The following is a 6,337-nucleotide window of genomic DNA, read 5'->3' as shown; positions in this document are numbered from 1 at the left end:
GAACTACCTTTTAATTTAAACCAAAGTTTTTGATACTATATTATACACAATTATTTGTCTAAAAAATATAACCTAATAAAAAGATGTACCTATCATAAACTACTTCCTTAATTTCATAAAATTAAATCCCTATTCATTAAATGCATTTCATGAATTTGTTGGCCAGCCAGACAATACAACATTGCATTATTATTGTCTACTAGTGATCTAAATGCATGAATAATTATTTTTATCAGAATAATTATTGGTAATAAAATATTTCCCATACTATTATTGGCCTCCTGGACATGTTTATGTTTAATTACAACATACAGACCTAAGAAAAAGGTTACATGCACAGAGAGTGACGGACCTAGAAAATTTATATTAGGGAGGCAAAAATAATACACATTATTATCAAAAGATATATTAATTTAAATTTAAAAATATTAAATGTACATTAATTATTTGAATACAAAAAAAACCAAAAATTACATTAGTTGCTAACTTTTTTGCTTCAATTTTAAGAACTTTTTATTAGAAGAGACTGATGGAGTGATTTCAGATTCTAGTGGTAGCTTTCTTTTGAAATATTTTTTCATTATTATTTCTAAAAAGAAAATATATTTTAAATTAGTAAATTGTAATTCACTTTAAAAATTTATATGCAACATATATAATTACATATAATAGAATAGAATGAAAGATAAACTAATAAATAATAAGGATCATTAAATTGAGAATAAAATAAAATATATAAATTTATAAAGAGAATAAAAAATAGATTAATACCTAAACTATAATTGTTTGAATTAAAATTTGCAATTGAAAATATTAAAAAAGAAACAATGAAATTGAAAAATAAATAGAGTCAGAGAGCCATATAAAATAAAATAGAGAATTTAAAATTTACTTTTTGATAAAGAGAAAATGACCACTAGATAAAGAATAGAAAAAAGGTTGAAAATATGAAACTAAGAAGATGGTTTAAAAGAATAAATGAATGACGCCTGAGATTTCAGAACAGAAGAAGACTAAATTTGATTATGTTAACTAATAGTCAAAATGATAGAAAGATAAAATAGATTTAGAGATTTTAACAATTGGACTTTGTTTATTTGTAATGGAGTCATTTAAAATTTAAAATAGAGGCATATTATATACGCATATTTTTTTTTAAATAAATTGAAATGAGAGTAGGGCAAGTGCCCCCATTATCCTACGTAGGTTCATCCCTGTGTAAGCTACAATGGAAAAAAATAATTATAAACAAATTATATTCTCTCCGTATACATTCAATCTGTGTATAGTAAAATATCCTTTAATTATATACATGAAGTAACTAAATCAAAGTTGCGAAATATCATATAGCATAGAATAAACTACACTATTAATAGCTTTTCTTTAGATAATATTCTAATAATATATTTTTTACTACTATATATGTGCTTAATTACATTGATTCTTTTAATAAGAATACTCAATATATAATGTTTTATAAGTTATATAAGCTCAAGCTAAGTATTAATTATATATAATTTATAAATAATAAAAATAATATTAAATATAATATTACTTAATATTTTCAAAGATTATTATTTTAAAATAAAAAGATATTATATATCACAACTTAATGCTTGCTGGCTCACCAGTCACCAATAATTAATCCACTGAGCCACATTAGTCAGCCTCTGTTTGACTTAACAATGACTAGCTTCTATGCTGATCAATTTTATTTTATGAACCAAATAAAAATAAATATTCAGAACCTCTCAAATGATACCATTAATTGCTGTCCCCCACCAAAAAAAGGAATATCATCAATTTTAAGGATTTTGTCAAGACTTATTAGGATACAAAATTTGTATTAGAACGATAAAAATATTAATATTTTAAATATATTTATTGAATTAAAAACTAAAAGATAAATCCTAATTTTAATAAACATAAACTAATTAATAATATTACATTAGTCTATAATCAAATTTATTATCTTTATCCTATATATTTAACTCTATTAGCCTCCATCAAAATTTAAGTTACTTTTTGATAATTATTTTAAGTTTGTCTCTCTGAATTTTTCAAATGCAACCATGAATAATGTCTTAATAAAGATGTTAGTCACTTGGTATGATGCACTTATATGAATATATATACATATATATAACATTAACATCTATTCCCTATTTCAGTATTTTGACAATTTAATTGAAGTAATCATTGGAATTGAAACCCCTTTAGCCTTGCAATTCCAACTTTAATAAGAATATATAACTTTAAAGCACCTGAATGTGTCATAAACAAATAGTGGTCTGATCTTGCCTTAAGAAAGTCATATTCAGCAAGAACTTACTAGAAATCCGAGTAATTTTTCCCTTATGAAAGCCTCGTGGCTGTTTTATATAAGACTAATTCATTCAACTCTGATCTCCATTAAAAAAAAATATGGTTAAAATCGAATTGACAAATCTGCCACTAATAAGACAAAGTCAAAATGATAATAATTCGAATAGTTACATCTTTTATTATTGGAGCAAACACTAAATCAAAATCAGTTTCCTTAATTTGATGATTGTCTTTAGCAACTAATCGTGCTTTATATTTTACAATATCCCCATTTAGATGTCTTTTAATGGCAAAAATCCATGACATCCAGTTACTTTTGCATTCAAAACAAGTTTAACAATGGACCATGTTTGAGTTTTGTGCAGGGCCTGTAACTCCTCCAACAAGGCTTGATGCTAATGAGAATATTATAAAGCTTGAGATATATTGCTAGGAATGTGATATGATTTGACAAGGTCAAGAGAATTATGAACACTAGTAGCAAAAATTTGTGGTTTACTTGCACCCAATTTTGATAGAGTTATCATAGGGTGTTTATTAGTAGTTAATAAGGGTGTATTAGGATTGGATCCAAATTGAATTTGAATACCAGAAATCAGTTGCAGCACCTAAATAAGAAGTTAAATTTATGGAGAAAAGTTCTAGAAGTGTATGGTATGCCCATAAGTCATAGCAAAATGGAATATATAGAATGTAAGTTCGACTATCGAAGAAAAAACTCTAATACAGAAGTAAAGATTGGAAAAAAACATCCTACAAAAAGTTAAAAGTTTTAAGTATTTTGAGTACATCATACAGGATTCTGGAGAGATTGAACAGGATATAGATCAAAGAATTCAAACAATTTGTCAAAATAGGAAAGTGCGTCTGATTTTATATGTGATAAAAAATATTTTTAAAACTTAAAGGTAAATTCTATCGCACTGCTATTAGATCGGCTATATTTTATGGTACATAGTGTTAGGTGACTAAAGGGGAGCATGAATATAAGTTAAGTGTGAAAGAGATGAAGATATTGAGATGGATGAGTGGTTATGCGTGATTGGATAGAGTAAGGAGGAATCAAAATATAAGAGAGAGAGTTAGAATAGCACCTGTTGCGAAAAAGATAGCAGAATCGCGTTTCAGTTGGTTTGGATATGTGAGAGGAAGACCGATAGAGCACCCAATAAAAAAAGTGGTTGAGATGGAAGATGGACAAAGAGTAAAAGATAGAAGAAGACCTAGAAGACCATTCATAAGGTAGTCAAACGAGATCTACATATAAATGATCTCTTTGTAGATATGATATATATGATAGAGTTTAATGATATTATTTAATCTATGTAACTAATTTTATCTAGGACGACAAGGCTTTATTATTGTAGTTGTAATGAACTCTCCCTGCTTAAACTTTTTAGTTATCTTTTTGGTCAGGTATGTGGTCATGTAGATGGAAAAATACATTGAATAAAATAGATAAAATTAGAAAATATTGCAATCCACATAGAATTATGGGTGCGTGCCATTATGTATTTGATTATCGTAATTTAATTTTTGTTTCGAAGTGTTTGAACGAATATGTCAAAGTAGTGTGCCCGTCACGATACATTTGTATCATCAAATTGCTAAGCGGCAAGGAATTTATTGGAATTATTAGTTACTTGAATTATTACAATTCTCACTCATATGATCTTATGGTACCCGTGTTTATAATTGGTTTAATTACTCTTCTTATAATTTTACTGAATTTTCAATTAGGTTCTTATACTATTTTTTTTTTAATTGGGTCTCTAGACATTATTTTTTTTTCAATTTAGTCCCTACCGTAATAAAACTGTTTGAGATAACAGAATATTCTGTTAAAAAATAGAATATTTTCATAATTAATTTAGAATAACTAATTAAACATCTCTCTATTTTTTTTAAAATACCAAAACAGCCCTTGGTTTCCAAAATGAAAGATCCCTTGTCAGCCCTAACTTTTTCTGTCTTTGTTGGAGTTGTGCACAAGGATGTTGTGAACCACCGACGTATCCGCCACCACGATCGTGAACCCGTTACCCACCAAGCCAAATTCGCACTCCATCTTCTTTTTTCTTTGTTCTTCTTTTTCTTCTTTTCTTCCTCACTTCACGAATCTCTTTATCTTCTTTTTCTCTCTCACGGCGAAATAGGAACAGTAAGTTCTTGGTGTTTCTCCTCCGTTCGTTGATTTTATCGTCTATCTGCATCGTCGTCTGTGGCGGTGTGAGCATACGTCAGTTGGTGGTCTTCCGTCGCTTCTGATCTGCTCTATACTGTTCGTTTGTCTGCTCTGCTCTGCTCCACGTTGTTCGTCCGTGGGTTTCATGGTGTTCCCTAGCCGTGCCTCGCCGGGCCACGCCTCGCTGCCTGAAGTCAATATGCCAAAATAGGTAACGAGTTAAATTTTTTGTTTGTTTTTCAAAGTTGATGAAACATATTTAAGCATATGATAATTTTTTTGAGATAATGGTTTTTGAGTTGATTATGAAAAATATAGCAGTGGTTGAATACCTATTTGGATTTGGTTGGTAATGCAAAAATGGTTGTAAAGACTCTGAATAAGGAGATTAAGGATGATCTTTTTGTTTGACCAGGAACCACCATTAGGGGAAGCTATATGGAAGAAGTCTAAGGATAATGCTCCAAAGATGGAGGCTCAGATTGCTAAGGATGTTGTGCCATTCAATTTCTTAACACCAACGAGGATCATAAGAGATGCAATTCTTGAAGTCAGAAGCCCGACTCAGGTAGTGGTGTTCGAGGGAGCAAACACCATGGATGTAGGTAGGGCTGTGTTGGTTCAGACAGAGCCCATGACTAGGTTGGATGCAGGGACTTGGGGGACCATAGGGGTTGGCTTCGATTATTGCATTGCTACTGCAGTGACTTGTCCCGATTGACTTATTGTTGCAGTTGATAGGGAATTTTGGATTTAGATTTAGTACCATTGAATTTGAGGTATATATTCCTGAACCCATACTTATTGATGCCCTTATCTTTAGTTATATTTTCATCTGTCATATAGTGGAATGATTCTTATTTTAGTTTATACAACATTGTTAAGTAACAACCAGTATGAAAAGTGTATGAAATTGAGAATATGATGATTGATTCTATTGATTCACACATGTCTCAAATACATGTTTATAGAAACAACTTAAGGTCTAACCACAAATCGTAAAACGCTAGCAAAATTTTTTACTGCAATTGTTTTGAACTAGGATCTTCCATGAACTCTTTTATGTTTCTATCCATAGCTAGTAGTTCTGTGATAGATAGGATTACATAAGCTGATGTAATTACTATGCGACAACCTAAAATTTCAATTTCTAGGAGATTTTTTTACTAGTAACTAGTGAGTACTGAGTACTGAGCAGTGGTAAAGGTAAATTATAAATGAACCTTGTTGTCTTGAATTTGTCAAGATTAGTTGCAAGAGTTCCTTTTTCTGGAAACAAAATTATAAAAGAGTCAGTGACTATTGATGCTGTTTGTAATGGTTTAATCCAGGGATGTGGAGTGAAAATTCTGGAGGTGTATATGGTGGTGACCGGAGAACCCCCGAAGAGTTAAATGGACCTCACAAAGATGATCCTGCTCCAACTTCCTTTGTTCAAAAGTAGGCTACAGGCTACCATGCTTTGATTGAAGCTTTTGGTGGACTATCTTGTTGGGACAGTTGATGAACTCAAGTCTGCTCTTTATTGTTGATCATATGCTGGTTCAGAGAGTGAGAGTGGGAGTGGGAGGTTGCAACACAAGAACTGATTTATAGATTTTTGTATTACAATATGGTTTTTATTTTTAGATTTCAAACTTCAATAACACAAATTACATTTCCTTGTGGTTTTCTATGGCATACCATGATAGGATAAAGACACAAACTATATTTCATGAATCTACACAAATGTAAAATATTATATGATCATAATAAATACTTGAATAATGGAAATTGAATTTTATATATACTTATTATTATTATTTCTGTTTCATTTTATCCATTCTT

General features: G+C 30.0%; 1 pseudogene; it reads left to right on the top strand.

The window, feature by feature from the left end:
* Positions 1–4,261: 4,261 nt before the first annotated feature.
* On the top strand, positions 4,262–6,042 carry LOC110273955 (2-hydroxyacyl-CoA lyase-like; annotated as a pseudogene).
* Positions 6,043–6,337: the final 295 nt, after the last annotated feature.

Source organism: Arachis duranensis, chromosome 7 (assembly GCF_000817695.3).
Source record: "Arachis duranensis cultivar V14167 chromosome 7, aradu.V14167.gnm2.J7QH, whole genome shotgun sequence".
Taxonomy (NCBI): domain Eukaryota; kingdom Viridiplantae; phylum Streptophyta; class Magnoliopsida; order Fabales; family Fabaceae; genus Arachis; species Arachis duranensis.
The sequence above is the reverse complement of the archived record's forward strand: the minus strand, read 5'-3'. Positions and strand labels throughout refer to the sequence as shown.